At 38.5% G+C, this 22,520-nt stretch overlaps 1 protein-coding gene and 1 pseudogene across 2 annotated transcripts in view; one reads left to right on the top strand and one right to left on the bottom strand.

Annotated features, from left to right (window-relative positions):
* RNF13 (ring finger protein 13) overlaps window positions 1-22,520 on the bottom strand; it is a 177,176-nt gene that overhangs the window by 8,520 nt on the left and 146,136 nt on the right. The gene's annotated exons all lie outside the window — the stretch shown is intronic.
* Window positions 13,883-15,260, top strand: LOC129467046 (nucleophosmin-like; annotated as a pseudogene).

Raw genomic sequence — 22,520 nt, 5'->3', positions numbered from 1 at the left:
ACACAGCCAATAAATGGGGGATCCAGAATTCCAGCCCAGGTCTGTTGGGCTCTAAAGCCTTTGCACAGTCTTAGCTGTTATGTTGTATTATATTGCCTCCTAGGTTATGTATGTAGAATTTTTGGTCACATTTAAATATTCCCCTTTGATTCATAGTGTTAAGAAATATACTTAAGCAGCTACGTATTTACTGGGGATGAAAACGTTTCCAATTCATCAGCCAGAACACTTTTTTCTTCAGATATTTAACACGAAGAAGGGATGAAGACTATTTTTTATTCCCATCTCCCATGGTTTCATATTTTTATAAACATTTCTAGAATGCTACACAGTAGCAGCTAATATTCTGCAACTTTAATTAAAGGTCAAACATTTCTTACATATTCTGATGATAAGATGATAGTGCCTGGGCTAAAACAATCAGATGATTCCACTGAGGGAAAGAGCATTGCATTAGCAACTCTTTGGGAGAAATGTGTTAGTGAATTATTTCATGAATGCAGTGAGAATAAAATGATTGTCTTAGAGGCCATAAATAAATCCATTTAAGTTAAAACCCAGGTCTAGGAACTGATATCCGCTTTGGCCAAATTTAACTTTGGGTAATCTAGCTTAAAAAATAAAATCCAACTTTTCCCTATAGTATTTTAAATAGTCATTCTATATTACTCTGTATTGATTCTAACTTGGTTGATATTATCTATGCAGATAAACTACAACTGTACTCAAAGCCTTTCTGAATAAAGATTTATCATCCTGAGGAGAAAAACCAAAGCTAATGGGAGTTTTGGAATGGTAAATATTGTGCCAGACCTCAAATACTTAAAAAGCATTTCCTAGGCTAGGCATAGTGGCTCATGCCTGTAATCCCAGCACTTTGTGAGGTTGAGGCAGGCGGATCACCTGAGGTCGGGAGTTCAAGAATAGCCTGATCGACTTAGATAAACTCTGTCTCTACAAAAAATACAAAATTAGCTGGGTGTGGTAACGCATGCCTGTAATCCCAGCTACTTGGGAGGCTGAGGCAGGAGAATCACTTGAACCCGGGAAGCAGAGGTTGAGCCGAGATCGCACCATTGCACACCAGCCTGGGCAACAAGAGTGAAACTCCGTCTCAAAAAAAAAAAAAGCATTTCCTTTTACTAAGTACAGAAGGTTCATTATTTTTCTTTTATTATTCTTTTTCAGGCCACTAGGAAATGAGGGTGTACAACACCCTTCCAGAGCCAACTTCAACAAACTCAAATTTATGTACACCCTAATCTAAAATTTTTCTTTTCCTATATATAAAGGAAATTAAATTAAAAAAACCTGTCCATCTCAGTTACACTTGGGACAGTGGGCCTACATTATTTTTGCATAAAGCCCAATTGCTTCTAGATGACTTCTGCTTGTTGATTAGATTAGTCTAATATTTGTTGCAGCTCTCAGAGTGGCAAAGGTGACTATAGGAAGTCATACATAAAATTTCCTTCTAAATAGTGCATACAAATCAATAAAATAGTATGATCCTAACAGAAATGTGAACAAAGGGCATGCCAGGTTCCAAAGCAGAAATGTAAATGGATATTTTACCTTGTTAATGTAGAATATGATGAAATGAGTATTATATACTGCTAGTAGACTTGAACTTTCAGCAAATTAGTTTGTCTCAAAAATGGTCTTTCCTTTTCTCTTTGACATAGTGAGTTAGAGGAGAAGGAAAAGTAGGAGTGGAGTGGAGGCAATGACAAGAGAAGGAGAATGGGAAGAATGAAAGCCATGAAACGGTAGTGACTGAAAAGAGTACGGTAGTATTTACTAGTGTTTGGAATCAGGAGGTTGAATTACAGCCCTGCCACTTACCTTTAGCTGCTTGTGTATCCTGAGGTAATTTATTTGACCTTTCTAAGTCTCATATTCCTTATCCATAAAATAGACATGACAGTACTTTCCTAATTAGGCTGCTCTGAAAACGAACTGAATTCATGTATGCAAAGTACACAGTTTGCTTTCATACTACGTAATAGTATGTGTTACATGCTTATAAGACCTAAAATGCGAAATTATCAAATTTTGATTTGGTGCAATGCCCATCCCAATCCAACTTAATTCCAAATAATCCATTTGGTGCAAACAACACCGACTAAAGTAGAAAGAGGCAGGGGTGGACTGAAGCATGGTTTTCCTAAGCAAATACAGCTACAGGCAAATGATAAAAGAGTGCCACGATACAAATCAACCTATAGCACCAACTTTCTCAGTCTCCTTCAGTCAAAGCTATTACAGTACAGACCTTAGGATCTTTATCTCTGGACATGAGGTAATAAAACAGTTCCTTTTCAAATAACTCATGAATGCACTGATTTCTTAGGAACCATAGCCATGGTAGTAATTCCTCACCCAACTTGCATCCTCAGTTATTTCACTGCTTTGTGGGCCTTCTGAAAAGTAGTCCTTTAGAAGAGCTGAGAAACATTCCCTTTTCTGACAGACAGCAGATACAAAGAGTCACAACTTAACAGAAACCCTGAGTAAAAAACCACCATAAGAACCAGTACTGGTAGCAAAGCCTGAACTGTAATAAACAAATTGCCAGAGACTCAGTGTGGACAAGTCTGAGAGTTAAAAAACTTCCAGGGGACCCAAATGCTTTTTTGAGTTTTACCTCTTGAAGCTCTACCAGGAAAAATCCCCTCAGGTATTGGGGGTGGTCGGGAGAAGCATTATGTTCTCAACAAGGCCTTCCCCCAAGAAAAACTATTTTACCAGATCACAATCTACTGTGGTTTTAGAATCTAACTGACCTGGGGAAAGAGCAAAAATACCCAACTCCAATCAGCTCTAACCTACGTGGAACAGAAGATACCCAACTCCAGCTCCCTCCAGCCATCTGGTTCCACCTAAATTCTGGGAAAAGAAGTGAGGGGCACTTGTGAAGTTCAGACCACAGGGCCACAGGCTCACTTAAAGACTGAGACAGGCCAAGTGTGGTGGCTCACATCTGTAATCCCAGCACTTTGGGAGGCTGGGGTGGGAGGAGTGCTTGATTCCAGATGTTCAAGACCAGCCTGGGCAACAGAGAGAGACCCCATTTCTACCAAAAAAAAAAAAAAAATTAGCTGGGCATGGTGGTGTGTGCCAGTAGTCCCAGCTATTTGGGAGGCTGAGGCAGGAGGATGGCTTGAACTCAGGAGGTAGAGGCTGCAGTGAGTCAAGATTATGCCACTGCATCCTAGCTTGGGTACCAGAGTGAGAGCTTTGCTCTGTCCTAATTTTAAAAAAAGGTTCAGATATAATTATAAAATGATAGAATGCCTCCCCTTCCCCTGTACCTCACTACTACATGACTAATGGCCTATTTACTGCAATTCTTTTCACTTAGTATATCATGTCCAGCTTTCAACAAAAAATTACAAAGCATACTAAAAGGCAAAAACACAGCTTGAAGAGACAGAGCAGGCATCACAAACAGACTCAGGTATGGCAGGAATGTTGGAATTACCAGATCAGGAATTTAAAACAACCACCGTTAATATTCTGAGGGTGCTAGTGGAAAAATTAGGCAACATGCAACAATGGTTGGATAATGTAGGCAAAGAGATGGAAATTCTGAGAAAGAATTAAAAAGAAGTGCTAGAGATCAAAAACACTAACAAAAATGAAGAATGCATTTGATTAGCTCAGTATACTGGACACTTCTTGAGCAAAGTATCTTTGAGCTTAAGGACATGTCACTAGAGACTTACAAAACTGAAAAGCAAAGAGAAAAAAGACGGAAAAAAATGGAATAATATCCAAGAATGTGGAACAACTACAGAAAATGTAGCATATGCATAATGGAAACATCAAGAAAATTAAAAGAGAAAAGAACAGAAGCAATAAATAAAGTAATAATGACTGGGGATCTCCTGAAATTAGTTTCAGACACCCCACCACAGATCCAGGAAGTTAAGAGAACACCAAGCAGGATAAATCCCAAAAAAAGAAAGAAGAAAGAAAAAGAAAAGAAATGAGCAAAAAAAGAAAAAAAGAATGAAGGAAAATGAAGAGAATCTGAGGGACTTCTGGGATAGCATCAAATAGAAGAAAACATGCATTATGGGAACCTCAGAAGGAGAAGAAAGAAAGGGGTAGAGGACCTATGTGAAGAAATAATGGTTGGAAACTTCCCAAATCTGAGAGAAATGGATATACAAATTCAAGAATCTCAGATAATTCCAACAGAATAAATCTAAAGGGATCTAAGGGATCTACATTGAGACATATCATCGTATTATAATTAAACTGTCTAGTGACAGACATATTGAAAGCAGCAAAAAAAAAAAAAAAAAAAAAAAAAGCAACCCAGTACACACAAAGGAGCTCACATTAGATTCTCAGCAGACTTAGCAGAAACCCTGCAGTCTAGGAAGTGGGATGATGTATTCAAAAGAAAAGCGGTGCCAATCAAGAATGCTATGTTTAGCAAAAGTGCCCTTTCAAAACAAACAAAAACAGAAATTAAGACTTTCTCAGATAAAAATTGAGGGAGTTTATCACCACTAGACTTATTCTATAGGAAATTCTAAAAGAGCACCTACAAGTAAGTGAAAAGCTGATAAACAGGAAGAACATAAAACCATATATTAATAAAAACATAAGTCCCAGGTGAACTTAAATATATAGACAAATATAGAATCCTGTATTATTGTAATGTAGGTGAGTAAATCACTTATAAATCTGGTATATAATTTTTTTTTTTTTCTAGACAGGTCCTGGCTCTGTCACCCAGGCTGGAGTGCCGTGGCATGATCTCGACTCGGCAACCTTTGCCTCCCAGGCTCAAGCCATCCTCTTGCCTCAGTCCCCCAAGTAGCTGGGACCACAGGCACTCGCCACCATGCCTGGCTTATTTTTGTGATTTTTGTAGAGATGAGGTTTCACCATTTGCTCAGGCTGGTCTCAAACTCCTGAACTCAAGTGATCCGCCCACCTTGGCCTCCCAAAGTGCTGCGATTACAGCCGTGAGTCACAGCACCTGGCCCAGAATTTTTCTAAAAGCATAAAAAGTAACAATCTATATTAAATGATAAGCAATGTAAAAACAGGCAATTTGAGTCATCGATAACATAAAATGGGAGGCAGAGAAACAGGTAAAGCAGCATGGTTTTTATACGTGACTGAAGTTAATTTGTCAGTTTGAAATATTTAAAATGTCAGTTTAAAATAGATTGTTAGAACTTTTAAGATGTTTTATGGAATTGCAAGGGTAACCATGAGGAAGATATCTGTAGAATATATACAAAGGGAAATAAGGGAATCAAAACGTCACTAGAAAAAATCAACAAAAAACATAGTGAGAGGAAAGACAAAGCTGTAAGACAAAAAACAATGAACAATGAACAAAAGTAATACTAAGTCCTTTCGTATCAGTAATTACTTTAAACATAAAAGTATTAAACATCAAAGTAATACTAAGTCCTTTCCTGTCAGTAATTATTTTAAATGTAAAAAGATCAAACATACCAAGACATTGATTGAATGGCTAAAAAATATGAGATCCAACAATAAAGTGCTTACAAGAAAATCACTTTATATCTAAAAACACATGGAGGCCAGGCATGGTGGCTCACACCTGTAATGCCAGCACTTTGGGAGGCCAAGGTGGGCAGATCATGAGGTTAGGAGTTCGAGACCAGCCTGGCTAGCATGGTGAAACCCCGTCTCTACTAAAAATACAAAAAATTAGCTGGACATGGTGGCATGTGCCTGTAATCCCAGCTACTTGGGAGGCTGAGGCAGGAGAATTGCTTGAACCCAGGAGGTGGAGGTTGCAGTGAGCCAAGATCGTGCCACTGCACTCCTGCCTGCCTGGGCGACAGAGCGAGACTCCTTCTCAAACAAACAAACAAAAAACACACATGGGCTAAAAGTGAAAAGGTGGAAAAGATATTCTATGCAAATGAGAAACTGGAGAGCAGGAGCGGCCATACATATATCAAACAGAATAGACTTTAAGAAAAAAAAAAACTATCATAAGAGAAAAAGGGGGACATTATATAATGATATAATGGTAAATTCACCAAAAAGATATAGCAATAAATATATACACATCTAACATCAAAGCAGTCAAATATGTGAAGCAACATTGACAGAACTGAAGGAAGATAGCCAGGTGTGGTGGCTCACGCCTGTAATTCCAGCACTTTGGGAGGCCGAAGGTGGTTGGATCACCAGAGGTCAGGAGACCAGTCTGGCCAATATAGTGAAACCTCATCTCTACTAAAAATACAAAAAAAATTAGCTGGGCGTAGTGGCAGGCGCCTATAATCCCAGCTACTCAGGAGATTGAAGCAGAAGAATCACTTAAGCCCAGGGGGATGAGGTTGCAGTGAGCCAAGATTGCACTTCACTCAAGCTTGGGCAAAAGAGCGAAACTCCGCCTTTAAAAAAAAAAAAAAAGAACTGAAGGAAGAAATGACCAGCAACACAATACTAACAGGCGACTTCAATACCCCACTTTCAGTAAGAATAGAACAACCAGACAGAAGATCAAACAGAAGACACAGATGACTTGAATAACTCTTTAGACCAGTTGGAACTAACAAACATATACAGAACACTCCACCCAACAACAGGGGATACACATTCTTCTCAAGTGCACATGTAATATTCTCCAAGAGAGACTACATGTTAGACCACAAAAAAAGCCTTAAATGTAAGAAGACTGAAGTCATACAAATATATTCTCCAACCTCAGCACAATGAAACTACAAATCAATAGCAAAAAAACAAAACAAAAAAAAACAGGCAAATCCACAAATGTATAGGAATTAATGCAGTTTTAAACAACCAATGGGTCAAATAAGAAATCACAAGGGAATTTAGAAAATATCTGGAGATAAATGATAATGAAAACACAGCATACCAAAACTGATGGAATGCAACAAAAACAGTATTAAGAGGAAAGTTTTATTAAAAAGGAAGAAAGACCTCAACTCAACAATTTAACCTGACACTTAAAGGAATAAAGAAAAATAAGCTAAATCCACAACTAGCTTAAAGCAGAGATAAATGAAACAAATAGGAAAAAAGAAAAAAATACAACAAAACCAACAGTTGGTATTCTGAGAAGATGAACAAAATTAGCAAATCTTTAGCTGCAATAACTAAAATGGAGAGAAGATTGAAATAGCTAAAATTAGAAATAAAAGACATTCAACTGATGTCATAGAAATAAAAAGCATTATGAGGCTACTATTAAATTACAATCAAACCAGATAATCTAGAAGAAATGGATAAATTCCTAGAAACATACAGCCTACCAGTACTAAATCATGAAGAAATAAGAAATCTATGTGAACATACCTATAACTAGTAAAGAATTGAAATAGTAATTAAAAACCTCCCAACAAAAAAGGCCAGGACCAGATAGATTCACTGGAGAAGTCCATCAAATATTTAAATAAGAACTAACACTAATCCTTCTCAAACTCTTTGAAAGAATCAAAACAGAAACTCTTTGAAAGAACTGCAATCACTGATACCCTTTCTTCCAGTTGATCGAATTGGCTACCAAAGCTTGTACATCCATCATGTAGTTCTCATGCCATGGATTTCAGCTCCTTCAGGTCATTTAAGGACTCCTCTACACTGGTTATTCTAGTTAGCCATTCGTCTAATCTTTTTTCAAGGTTTTTAGCTTCTTTGCGATGGGTTCGAACTTCCTCCTTTAGCTCGGAGAAGTTTGATTGTCTGAAGCCTTCTTCTCTCAACTCGTCAAAGTCATTTTCCATCCAGCTTTGTTCTTTTGCTGGTGATGAGCTGCGTTCCTTTGGCGGGGGAGAGGCCCTCTGATTTTCAGAATTTTCAGCTTTTCTGCTCTGTTTTTTCCCCACCTTTGTGGTTTTATCTACCTTTGGTCTTTGATGATGGTGACATACCGATGGGGTTTTGGTGTGGATGTCCTTTCTGTTTGAGTTTTCCTTCTAACAGTCAGGACCCTCAGCTGCAGGTCTGTTGGGAGTTTGCTGGAGGTCCACTCCAGACCCTGTTTGCCTGGGTATCAGCAGTGGAGGCTGCAGAACAGCGAATATTGCTGAACAGCAAATATTGCTGCCCAATCGTTCCTCCAGAAGCTTCATCTCAGAGGGGTACCCGGCCGTGTGGGGTGTCAGTCTGCCCCTACTGGGGGGTGCCTCCCAGTTAGGCTACTTGGGGGTCAGGGACCCACTTAATGAGGCAGTCTGTCCGTTCTCAGATCTCAAGCTGTGTGCTGGGAGAACCACTACTCTCTTCAAAGCTATCAGACAGGGACATTTAAGTCTGCAGAGGTTTCTGCTGCCTTTTGTTTGGCTATGCCCTGTCCCCACAGGTGGAGTCTACAGAGGCAGGCAGGCCTCCTTGAGCTGTGGTGGGCTCCACCCAGTTTGAACTTCCTGGCCGCTTTGTTTACCTACTCAAGCCTCAGCAATGGCGGGCACCCCTCCCCGAGCCTCGCTGCCGCCTTGCAGTTTGATCTCAGACTGCTGTGCTAGCAATGAGCAAGACTCAAAAAAGAGCCCACATTGCCAGACAATCCTAAACCAAAAGAACAAAGCTGGAGGCATCACGCTACCTGACTTCAAACTATACTACAAGGCTACAGTAACCAAAACAGCATGGTACTGGTACCAAGACAGAGATATAGACCAATGGAACAGAACAGAGCCCTCAGAAATAATATCACACATCGACAACCATCTGATCTTTGACAAACCTGACAAAAACAAGAAATGGGGAAAGGATTCCCTATTTAACAAATGGTGCTGGGAAAACTGGCTAGCCATATGTAGAAAGCTGAAACTGGATCCCTTCCTTACACCTTATACAAAAATTAATTCAAGATGGATTAAAGACTTAAATGTTAGACCTAAAACCATAAAAACCCTAGAAAAAAACCTAGGCAATACCATTCAGGACATAGGCATGGGCAAGGACTTCATGACTAAAACACCAAAAGCAATGGCAACAAAAGCCAAAATTGACAAATGGGATCTAATTAAACTAAAGAACTTCTGCACAGCAAAAGAAACTACCATCAGAGTGAACAGGCAACCTACAGAATGGGAGAAAATTATTGCAATCTACTCATCTGACAAAGGGCTAATATCCAGAATCTACAATGAACTCAAACAAATTTACAAGAAAAAAACAAACAACCCCATCAGAAAGTGGGTGAAGGATATGAACAGACAATTCTCAAAAGAAGACACTGATGCAGCCAACAGACACATGAAAAAATGATCATCACTGGCCATCAGAGAAATGCAAATCAAAACCACAATGAGATACCATCTCACACCAGTTGGAATGGCGATCATTAAAAAGTCAGGAAACAACAGTGCTGGAGAGGATGTGGAGAAATAGGAACACTTTTACACTGTTGGTGGGACTGTAAACTAGTTCAACCATTGTGGAAAACAGTGTGGCGATTCCTCAAGGACCTAGAACTAGAAATACCATTTGACCCAGCCATCCCATTACTGGGTATATACCCAAAGGAATATAAATCATGCTGCTATAAAGACACATGTACACATATGTTTATAGCGGCACTATTCACAATAGCAAAGACTTGGAACCAACCCAAATGTCCATCAATGATAGACTGGATTAAGAAAATGTGGCACATATACACCATGGAATACTATGCAGCCATAAAAAATGATGAGTTCATGTCTTTTGCAGGGACATGGATGAAGCTGGAAACCATCATTGTCAGCAAACTATCGCAAGGACAGAAAACCAAACACAGCATGTTCTCACTCATAGGTGGGGATTGAACAATGAGAACACTTGGACATAGGAAGGGGAACATCACACACCGGGGCCTGTCGTGGGGTTGGGGGAGGGGGAGGGATAGCATTAGGAGATATACCTAATGTTAAATGACGAGTTAATGGGTGCAGCACACCAACATGGCACATGTATACATATATAACAAACCTGCATGTTGTGCACATGTTCCCCAGAACTTAAAGTATAAAACACACAAAAAAAAAGACAAAAGAAGGAACACAGTATGCTAGCCTGAAGAGGCAATATACTATATGATTCCAATTACATGACATCCTTGAAAAGGTGACTGTGGAAACAGTAACAAGGTCAGTGGTTGCTAGGGGATGGGGGAAGGGAGAGATAAACAGGCAGAACACAGAGGATTTCTAGGGCAGTGAACCTACTCCGTGTGATACTATAATGATGGACACATGTCACTATAAATTTGTCTAAACACACAGAACGTACAACACCAAGAATAAACCCTAATGTAAACTATGGGCTTTGGAGGATAACGATGTGTCCCTGTAGGTTCATCAGTTGCAACAGATGTACCACTCTGGTGCAGGATATTGATAATAGGGGAGGCATACAACACCAAGAGTAAACCCTAATGTAAACGATTGGCTTTGGAGGATAATGACATGTCCACGTACATTCATCAATTGCAACAGATGGACTACTCTAGTGCAGGATGTTGATAACTGGGGAGGCTTTGCCTGTGTGAGGGCAGGGAATATTGGGATATCTCAGTACATTCTACTCAATTTGGCTGTGAACCTAAAACTGCTCTAAAAAATAAAGTCTTAAGAAAAAAAAAGAAAGAACTGCAACACTTCCAAACTCATTCTATGAGGTCAGAATTACCTTAACACCAAAATGAGAGAAAGATGCAAAAAAAGAAAACTGCAGGCAAATATCCCTTAAGTATACTGATGTGAAAATCCTCAACAAAATACTAGTTAACTGAATTCAACACTACATTAAAAGGATTATACACCATGACCAGTGGGACTTATTCGTGGAATGAAAGGACGGTTTAACATATGAAAATAAATCTATTTAATACACCACATTAACAAGATGAAGGACAAAACCAGATGATCATTTCAATTGATGCAGACAAAATTCAACAATCTCATGACACAAACACTCAATAAACTAGGAACAGAAAAAGACTATCCCAGCATAATAAAAGTCATATATGAGATGGCTACATTTAACATCATAGTCAACAAAAGAAGACTGAAACTTTCCCTCTAAGAGCAGGAATAAGGCAAGGATGCCCACACTCACAACTACTATTCAACACAGTACTAGGAGGTCTATCCAGAGCAATTAGACAAGAAAATGAAATAGAAAACATACAGATTGGAAAATTAGTAACATTAATTCCCTTCACAGATGACATATTCCATACAAACTGTTAAAATTAGCAAATTCAGCAAAGTTACAGGATGCAAAATCAAAATTCAAAAATTGCATTTCTATACACTAACAATCAATTCACAAAGGAAATTATCCCTCAACCAAAGGAGCTGTAAAAAAAAAAAAAAAAGGTAATTAAGAAAACAATTCCATTTACTATAGCAACAAAAAGGATAAAATACTTTGGAATAAGCTTGAGCTTATTAAAAGGTTTCTACACTACAAACTAAACACTGCCACAAGAAATCAAAGAAGATAGAAATAAATGGAAAGGTATTCCAGGCTCATAGATTGAAAGACTTAACATTGTCAAACTGTCCATGCTACCCACAGTGATCTACAGATTCAATGTAATTCTTATCAAAATACCGATGACATTTTTTGCAGAAACAGACAAAAGCATCGTAAAATTCTCAAGGGACTATGAATAGCCAAAACAATCTCGAAAAAGAACAAAATTGGAAGACTGATTTCAAAACATTCTACACAGCAACAGTAATTAAGATGGTATGGTACTAGAATAAAGATAGATATATACGCCAATGGAACAGAATTTAGAGCCTAGGAATAAACACCTGTATATATGGCCAAATGATTTTTGACAAGGATGCCAAGATGACACAGTGAATAAAGGACAGTCTCCTTAACAAATGGTAGTGGGAAAACTGGGATATCCACATGCTTAAATAAATAAATAAATAAATATTAAGCTGGACCTTAACTTACACCTTACATAAAATTAACTCAAAAGGGATTAAAGACCTAAATGTAAGGCCTAAAACTATTAAACTCCTAGAAAAAAGTATAGGGGAAAAACTTCTGGATATTGGATTTGAGAATTATGTCTTGGAAGTGACACCATAAGCTCGGGCAACAAAAGAAAAAAATAGACAAATGGGACTACGAGAAACTTTTGTGCATAAACAGACATGATCGACAGAGTGAAGGGGCAGCTTATGGACTGGGCAAAAATAACTGCAACTCATGTATCTGATTTGGGGTTAATATCCAGACTATATAAGGAACTTCTACAACTCAACAGTAAAAAAAAAAAAAAAAAACTAATTTAAAAATGAGAAAATGACTTGGATAGAAAATTCTCCAAAGAAGATATATGAATAGCCAATAAATACTTGAAAAGATGCTCATCATCACTAATCATCAGGGAAATGCAAATCAAAACAATAAGACATCGACTCATACTCACTAGAATGGCCACTATCAAAAGAGCAGAATGTAAGTGTTGAGCATGTGGAGAGCCCTTGTGCACTGGTGATGGGAATATAAAATGGTGCAGGTAGTACAGAGAGCAAGCAGTAAGGAGATACTTCTAAAATCAAAAAGACAATTAGAATATGATTCAGCAATCCCACTTCTGGATATATATCCAAAAAGAATTCAAAGCAGGATCTTAAAGATAAATTTTCACCCATGTTCATGGAAGCATTATTTATAATAGACAAGGCGTAGAGTGGAAACAATCCAAATGTCTATTGACAACGAATGGAAAAGGAAAAATGGTATATACATAAAATGTAGTATTATGAAATCTTTAAAAATAAAAGAATATTCTGTCACATGCCACAACATAGGTGAACCATGAGGGCATTATGCTAAGCAAAATATGCCAGTTGCAAAGGGACAAATACTGTATCAGTCCACTCATATGAAGTATCTAAAGTAGTCAAATTGTAGAAAAGAAACAGCAGAAATGTGGTTAGCAAGGGCTGGAGAGAAGAGAAAGAGGGAATTATTAGTGTTTAGTGGGTACAGAGTCTTGGTGTGATAAGATGAAAAAATTCTAGAGATTGGTTGCACAATAATGTAAATATACTTAACACTATTGAACTGTACACTTAAAAATGGTTAAGATTGTAAATTTATTGTTATGTGTTTTTTTAACCACAATAAAAAATGCAAGCAAAAAAAGGTGAAGAAAAAATAAAAACTTTCATAAACACAAGTTGAGGTAATTTTTGCCCACAGAACTGACTTGTGAGAAATATTAAAATAAATTCTTTAAAGAGAAGAAAAATGATATAGGTCAGAATCTTAGATCTACATAAAGAAAGTAAAAGTCCTGGAGAAGAAATAAGTAAAAGTAAAATAAAAACTTCTACTTTTCTTATTCTTACTTGATTTTACTTGTGAACAAACAAATAGCAGTTTGTTCAAAATAATAACAGCAATAATATATTCAATTATGTATGCTATGAATGTATAACATACATAAGTGAAATGAATAACAGCAATGACATAAGGGATGGAGTAGAAATTAGGAATATTTTGTTATTATTAGGAACTTGCACTACCCACAAAGAAGTATAGTGTTATTTGAAAGTCAAATTGGATTAGTTGTAACTGTACAATGCAAATTCTAGGGCAACCACTAAAAAAGAAAATACATACACACACATAAATAACACTAATATGCTAAGAAGGAAAGTGGAATCATTATGAAATGCTTAATTAAAACCACAGATGGTGAAAAAAGATTGAAAGAGAAAAACAGAAACGGGGCAACAAATACAGAACAACGATAAATATAATAGATATTAACCCAACAATATTAATAATCACTTTCAATATCTATGTCCTAAATATGCTAATTAAAAGACAGATTGTCAGAGTGGATCAGATAAAAAAAAATAAGACCAGCTATATTTTTGTTGAAGAGAAACCCACTTTAAATATGAAGACTCATACCCTGGTGTGATTCCATCCTGCATGGCTGTTCCCTGGAGCAGCAGTCGTTTATCTCCATCCGCCTTCTCTCCCACCTAAGTGCGTGTCACCACCCCATGGAAGATTTGATGGACATGGACATGAGCCTCCTGAGGCCCCCGAACTATCTTTCAACAAAAGGCCAACAAAGATTATCACTTTAAGGTGGATAATGATGTAAATGAGCACCAGTTATCTTTAAGAACGGTCAGTTCAGGGACTGGTGCAAAGGATAAATTGCATATTGTTGAAGCAGAGGCAATGAATTATGAAGGCAGTCCAATTAAAGTAACACTGGCAACTTTGAAAATGTCTGTACAGCCAATGGTTTCCCTTGGGGGCCTTGAAATAACACCCCCAGTGATCTTACGGTTGAAGTGTTCTTCAGAGCCAGTGCATATTAGTGGACAGCACTTAGCTGTGGAGGAAGATGCAGAGTCAGAAGATGAAGAAGCGGAGTATGTGAAACTCTTAAGTTTATCTGGAAAGCGGTCTGCCCCCGGAGGTGGTAGAAAGGTTCCACAGAAAAAAGTAAAACTTGCTGCTGATGCAGAAGATGATGATGAAAATGACAATGATGATGATTTTGATGACGAGGAAACTGAAGAAAAAGCACCAGTGAGGAAATCTATACGAGATACTCCAGCCAAAAATGCACAGAAGTCAAATCAGAATGGAAAAGACTGAAAACCATCAACACCAAGATCAAAAGGACAAGAATCTCTCAAAAAACAGGAAAGGATTCCTAAAACACGAAAAGGACCTAGCTCTGTAGAAGACATTAAAATGCAAGCAGTTCATCAATTATGTGAGGAATGCTTCCGGATGACTGATCAGGAGGTTATTCAAAATCTCTGGCAGTAGAGGAAGTCTCTTTAGGAAAACAGTTTAAACAATTTGTTAAAAATTTTCCATTTTATTTCATTTCTGTAACAGTTGATATCTGGCTGTCCTTTTTATAATGCAGAGTGAGAACTTTCCCTACTGTGTTTGATAAATGTTGTCCAGGCCCTATTGCCAAGAATGTGTTGTCCAAAATGCCAGTTTAGTTTTTAAAGATGGAACTCCACCCTTTGCTTGGTTTTAAGTATGTATGGAACGTTATGATAGGACATAGTAGTAGTGGTGGTCAGACATGGAGATGGTGGGGAGGCAAAAATACACATGTGAAATAAAACTCAGTATTTTAATAAAGTAAAAAAAAAATGACACGTAGACTAAAAGTAAAGAGATTGACAAAAATATCATACTAACCCTAATCCAAAAAATGTGGGAGTAAGCATATTTTCAGACAGAGCAGACATCAGTGCAAGAAAAATCATCACAGATAGAGAGGCATTACATAATAATAAAGGGATCAATTCTCCAAAAAAAAATAAATAAATAACAATATGACCAGGCACGGTGGCTCATGCCTGTAATCCCAGCACTTTTGGAGCTGGTGGATCACTTGAGGTCAGGAGTTCAAAACCAGCCTGGCCCAACATAGTGAAACCCCATCTCTACTAAAAAATACAAAAATTAGCCGGGTGTGGTGGTCTGCACCTATAGTCCCAGCTACTCAGGAGGCTGAAGGAGGAGAATTGCTTGAACCTGGGAGGCAGAGGCTGCAGTGAGCTGAGATGGCACCACTGCACTCCAGCCTAGGCAACAGAGCGAGACTCTGTCTCAAAATAAATAAACAAAAATTTTTAAAAATTATATATCTATATATATAAAACAATATTTAATGTATATGTACCTAATAACAGAGTGCCAAAATATATAAGGCAAAAACTGATAGAACTGCAAGGAGAAAGAGATGAATCTGCTATTATAGTTGAAGACATGAACACCCCTCTATCTGAAATGGACAGATCCAGCAGGCAGAAAATGAGTTAAGGACACAGTTGAACTCAACAGCAGCACCAGTCAACTGGATTTAATTGACATACACACTACTTCATCATCCAACAAGAAATAGAATATACATTCCTTTCCAGCTCACATGGAACATTCATCCACTGAGAGACCACATTCTGGGACAGAAAGTATACTTTATTTTTTAAAAATAAGTCTTACAATATTACCATGCAGACCACAATGGAGTTAAACTAGAAATATATAATAATATATAAATACAGATAGCTGGAAAATCCCAAAACATGTGGAAATTAAAAAACACACTTCTGAGTAACAAGTAGGTCAAAGAAGAAATCTCAAGAGAAATTTTAAAATATTTTGAGCTAAGTGAAAATGAAAATACAACATATCAAAACTTGTAAAATGCAGTGATGTTACCAAAATGGCAGAGTAGAAGCAATCTGAGTTGATTTTCCCGTACAGAAAATGAAAAACAACTATACGGTGACAACATTGTCACCACCAATATTCCAGAACTCAAAACTGAGGCTGTGACAATCCTTGGTGTCACAAAGAAGTGAAAAATTATGGGAAGAGAGAATGGACTTCTCCATCCATGATTCCCCTCCCTTAAGTTATTAGGCACTGGGTAAAAAGGTCTCCCAAGACTCAGGGTTCCTATCCTGGAGAAACTGAGACTAAGGTAGACAGCCAGTTTCCCCACCATCTAGGGTTACTATGCAGGAAAGCTGTTCCTGCCTCAACCCACAGGAAACATTGCTAGTGCCTGTTGGAAGAAAATCTGAAGACAGCTATGGACAAACGTGGAAGTAGGGCTAGCAACTCCAGCAAAGGACACTTGGGGCTGCTCTTCATCTCAGCCAAAGGAGATGCCAAATCAGAGGGACAGTGGATCAGCAGCAGTAGGAGGCACATTCCACAGGACCTCTGCACACAAACTCCCAGCTAATTCCCTTCCCCACCATCCCCAGCCAGGGAATCCCCTTTGGAACATCCCCTAACCCAAGATGGTCAGTGCACTGAACTTTTGTGCAAGCCAGGCAAACCTGGGCTTAGGGTGCCATCTAGTGCTGAAAAGAAGGCAGTGATCTAAGTCTAAAAGAATGCAACAAACCACACCCGAAAGACCAAGAAAGGCAGATAGCAAAAACTAGAATAAATAACAAATCAATGTGAAGACATAAATGTACATCTGTAAGAAACAACATCAAACAGGGAACCCTGACCTTCCCAAATTTACAAAGCAAGGAGCCAGTGACACCCTACCAACCTGAGATGAAGGTGTGTAAGTTCTCTGATCAAGAATTCAAAATAGCAATTTTGGAGAAACCTGGGGAACTCCAAGATAGCACAGTAAAACACTTTAGAAACTTACCAGAAAAACTGAACAAAGAGATTTAAAAAATTAAAAAAATAGAAATCTTGGAACTGTGAAATACATTGGCTGAATTGAAAATGCATAAGAGGGTTTTGACAGAACTAATCAAGCGGAAGAAAGAATCAGTGAGCTGAAAGACAATTTGAAAATACATAAAGAGAGGAGACATAGGAGAATAAAAAGGAAGAACACATATAAGATCCAGAAAATAGCCTAAAAAGAGCAAATTTAAGAGTCATTGGCCTTCAAGACAGAGTTAAGAAAGAGCAAGGGGTACAGAGCTTATTCAAAGAAATAATAACAGAAAACTTTCCAGATCTATAGAAAGATAAATATCCAGGCATAGGAAGGTCAAAGATTATCAAATAGATTAAACCCCAATAAGACTATCCCAAGGCATACAATAATCAAATTTTCAAAGGTCAAAAACAAAAAGAGGAGCATAAAAGCAGGAAAAAAAGAAGCAGCATAACATATAAAGAGCTCTAATTCATCTGTTAATGGACATCTAGTAGAAACCATACATGCCTGAATGGAGTGGGATGACATATTAAAAAGCTAAAGGAAAAAAAAAATGCCAACTGAGAATAGTGTCCCCAGCAAAGCTATCCTTCAACCATAAATGAGAGATAATGACTTCTGAAGACAAACAAAAGCTGAAGGAATTCATCTTATAAAAAATGTCAAAGGTAGTTCTTCAATCTGAAACAAAAGGACACTAACATGCAACAAGAAAATATCTGAAGTTATAAAAGTCATTGGTAAAAGTATACAGACAAATTTAGAATACTCTAATACTGTAACTGTGGTTATCTCTAGTATGTAGACTAAATCTACCAAAATAAAAACTACAACAATCTGTTAAAAGTCAGGCAATATAAAAAGATGTAAATTGTGTCAACAAGAGGTCAAAATGTGTGTCAGGGGATGAAATTACGATGTAAAGTTTTTTGTCTTTTTCTTTGTGATCAACATTGAGTTCTCATATATTCAAAATAACTTATGTTTTTTGTAAGCCTCATAGTAACCACAAAGCAAAACACCTATAATAGGTAACACTAAAAATAAACAGCAAGGAATTAAAACATACTACCAGAGAAATTTGCACAATCATAAAGAAAGATGAAAGAGAAAGAAAGAAAAGTAAAAGAGGAGTTACAAAACAACCAGAAAACAAACAACAAAATGACAGGAGAAAGTTCTCACCTATCAGTAATAACAATGTAAATGAACTAAATGTTCTAATTAAAAGACATAGAGTGATTAAATGAATAGAAAAACAGAACCCAATTATCTGCTGCCGATAAGAAACTCACTTTACCTATAAAGACACAAAGACTGAAAGTAAAGGGGTGGAAAAAGATATTCCATGCAATTGGAAAACAAAAAAGAGCAAGAATAGCTATATTTATATCAGATAAAATAAACAACAAACACTATAAAAAGAGACAAAAAAATCACTATGTAATGATAACTGACATTTACAGAACACTTCATCCAACTCTGTGAAATATACATTCTTCTCATCAGCACATGGAACATTCCCCAGGCCAGATCACATTAGGAGAAAAAATAAGTCTCAGCAAACTCAAAAAAGTCAAAATCGTATCAAGTATCTTTTCTGACCACAGCAGAATAAAACCAGATTTTTATTCTTTTTTAAAGAGGAACTTTGGGCCAGGTATGGTGGCTCATGCCTGTAATCCCAGCAATCTGGGAGGCTGAGGCAGGCAGATCACTTGAGTCCAGGAGTTTGAGACCAGCCTTGGGCAACATGGTAAAACCTCATCTCTACAAAAAAATTAGCTGGGTGTAGTAGTGCATGCCTGTACTCCCAGCTACTTGGGAGGTGGATACTGCACTGAGCTGAGATTGTGCAATTGCACTCCAGCCTTGGGTCAAAGAGTGAGACACTGCCTCAGAAAAAAAAAAAAAGGAACTTTGAAAACTATAAATATGTGAAAATTAAACAACATGCTCCTGAATAAAAAATGGGTCAATAAAGAAATTAAAAAGGAAATCTAAAAATTTTTTTGAGCAAATGAAAACAGAAACACAGCATATCAAAATCTATGGGACAAGCAAAAGCAATACTAAGTAGGAAGTTCATAGCAATAAGCCTCCATCAGAAAAGGAGAAAAACTTCATATAAACAACTGAACAATCCACCTCAAGAAACTAGAAAAACAAGAATAAACAAAATCTAAAATTAGTAGAAAGAAATAATACAGATCAGAGCAGAAAAAAATTCAGACTGAAAAAATACAAAAGATAACTGAAAGAAAAAATTGTTTTTTGAAAAGATAAAGTCCACATACCTTTTGCTAGACTAACAAAAAAAGAGAAAACACTCAAAGTATAAATGAAAAAAATTATAATCAATACCCTAGAAATATAATGATCATTAGAGATTTTATGAATAATTATATCCAACAAATTAGATAACCTAGAAAAAAATGGGCAAATTCATAAACATGTAACACCTATCAAGACTGAACCATAAAGAAAGAGAAAGCCTGAACAGACCAATAGCAAGTAATGAAACTGAAACAGTAATTAAAAGTCTCCTATCAAAGAAAAGCCCAGGACTGATGGCTTCACTGCTGAAAACTACCAAACTGGAAAGGAAGAAGTCAAATTAACTTGGTTCACAGACAACATGATTGTATATTTTAAAAACCAAAGAAAACTCCATCAAGAAACTGTTAGAGGCTGGGCACAATGGCTCACGCCTGTAATCCTAACACTTTGGGAGGCTGAGGCAGGTGGATCACTTGAGGTCAGGAGTTTGAGACCAGCCTGGCCAACATGGTGAAATCCCGTCTCTACTAAAAATACAAAAATTAGCCAGGCATGGTCAAGGGTACCTGTAGTCTCAGCTACTTGGGAGGCTGAGGCAGGAGAATTGCTTGAACCTGGCAGGCAGAGGTTGCAGTGAGCCGAGATCACACCACTGCACTCCAGCCTGGGTAACAAAGCTAGACTCCATCTCAAAAAAAAAAAAAAAGAAAAGAAAAAAGAAAAGAAACTGTTAGAACTAATAGCAAATTCAGTACAGTTGCAAGATATAAAATCAACATACAAAAATCAGTATCATTTGTATATGCCAACGGCAAACAATCTGAAAAATCAAGAAAGTAATCTCATTTACAATAGTTACTCTGGAGAGCGCAAGCTGTAATCCTTGGTGGCTTCCATGTCGCATTAAGGCTGTAAGTGTGCAGCATTCAAAAGAATACAAGTGGGCTGTGAACCAACCACTTGCTAGATAGATTAGCATTACTAAAAGAGAGCCAAGTGCTAATATCCAATACAATTTTTAAAAAAAGCCTCAAAAGGCAGCCCCTCCCATCACAAGCCCAGAGGCCTAGGAGGAAAGAATGGTTTAGTGGGTCAGGCCTGGGGAGCCACTGCCCTGCACCATCTTAAGAGGCTGCTCCCTGCATCCTGGCTGCTCCAGCTCCAGCCTTCAGCTCAAAAGGCCCCTGGTACAGTTTGGGGCACTGCTCTGGAGAGCACAAGCTGTAATCCTTGGTGGTATTAAGGCTGTAGGTGTGCAGCATTCAAAAGGAAAGAAGGCTTCCCAGGTTCCAACTTAGATTTCAGAGGATGTATTAGAAAGCCTGGGTCCCAGGCAGAAGTCTGTCACAGGACATAGCCCCCACACAGAAACTCTGCTAGTGCAGTATTGAGGGAAAAGGTGAGGTTGGATCCCCAACACAGACTCCCTACCAGGGCAGTCTAGTGAAGCTATGGGAACAGGACTGCTACCCTCCAGACCCAAGAAGGGTAGAGCCACCAGCAGCTTGCACCCTCAGCATTGAAAAGGCACAGACACCAGACTCCAACCTGTGAGAGCCACAGGGATGGAGCTTCCCAAGGCCTTGGGAGCCCACCCCTTGCACCAGTGTGCCTTGGATGCGGGACACAGAGTCAAAGATTATGTTGGAGCTTTAAAGTTTAATGTCTGCCCTGCTAGGTTTCAGACTTGTGTGGGGCCTATTTCCCTTTCTTTTGGCCAATTCCTCCCTTTTGGAATGGGAATCTTTATCTAATACCTGCACCACTATTGTACCTTGGAAGTTAAGAATTTGTTTTTGAGTTTATGGTCTAATAAGTGGAAAGAAATGTGTCTTGAGTCTCAGATAAGACTTTAGACTTAGGATTTTTGAGTTGATGCTGGAATGAGTTAAGATTTTGGATACTACTGGGAAGAGATGATTGTATTGTATGACGCAAGAGGAACATGTGATGTGGTGGGAGAAAGGGGACCACTCGTACACTGCTGGTGGGAATATAAATTAGTATGGCTACTAAGGAAAACAGTACTGAGGTTCCTCAAAAAAGTAAAAATGAAACCACCATATGATCCAGCAATCCCATTGCTGGATATGTGTCCAAAAGAAAGGAAAATCAGTATATTGAAGAGATATCTGCACTCTCATGTTTACTGCAGCACTATTCACAATAGCCAAGATATGGAATCAACCTAAGTGTCTATCAATGGATGACTGGATAAAGAAAATGTGGTATATATACACAATGGAATACTATTCAGCCATAAAAAAATAAAACCCTGTTGGGGGGTGGAGCCAAGATGGCCAAATAGGAACAGCTCCAGTCTACAGCTCCCAGCCTGAACGACACAGAAGAGGGGTGATTTCTGCATTTCTGTTTGAGGTACTGGTTTCATCTCACTAGGGAGTGCCAAACAGTGGGTGCAGGACAGTCGGTGAAGTGCACTGTGCACGAGCCAAAGCAGGGCAAGGCATTGCCTCACTCGGGAAGCGCAAGGGGTCAGGGAGTTCCCTTTCCTAGTCAAAGAAAGGGGTAACACACCACACCTGGAAAATCAGGTCAGTCCCACCCTAATACTGCGCTTTTCCAACAGGCCTGGAAAATGGCACACTAGGAGATTGTGTCCCGCACCTGGCTTGGAGGGTCCTATGCCCACGGAGTCTCACTGATTGCTAGCACAGCAGTCTGAGATCAAACTGCAAGGCGGCAGCGAGGCTGGGGGAGGGGCACCCGCCATTGCCCAGGCTTGCTTAGGTAAACAAAGCAGCCAGGAAGCCACCACAGCTCAAGGAGGCCTGCCTGCCTCTGTAGGCTCCACCTCTGGGGGCAGGGTACAGACAAACAAAAACTCAGCAGGAACCTCTGCAGACTTAAATGTCCCTGTCTGACTGACAGCTTTGAAGAGAGTAGTGGTTCTCCCAGCACACAGCTGGAGATCTGAGAATGGACAGACTGCCTCCTAAAGTGGGTCCCTGACCCCCGAGCAGCCTAACTGGGAGGCACCCCCCAGTAGGAAAAGACTGACACCTCACTCGGCCAGGTACTCCTC

This window comes from Symphalangus syndactylus, chromosome 17 (genome assembly GCF_028878055.3).
Source record: "Symphalangus syndactylus isolate Jambi chromosome 17, NHGRI_mSymSyn1-v2.1_pri, whole genome shotgun sequence".
NCBI lineage: Eukaryota > Metazoa > Chordata > Mammalia > Primates > Hylobatidae > Symphalangus > Symphalangus syndactylus.
Note: the sequence above shows the minus strand (reverse complement) of the source record. Positions and strands in the feature narration are given on the sequence as shown.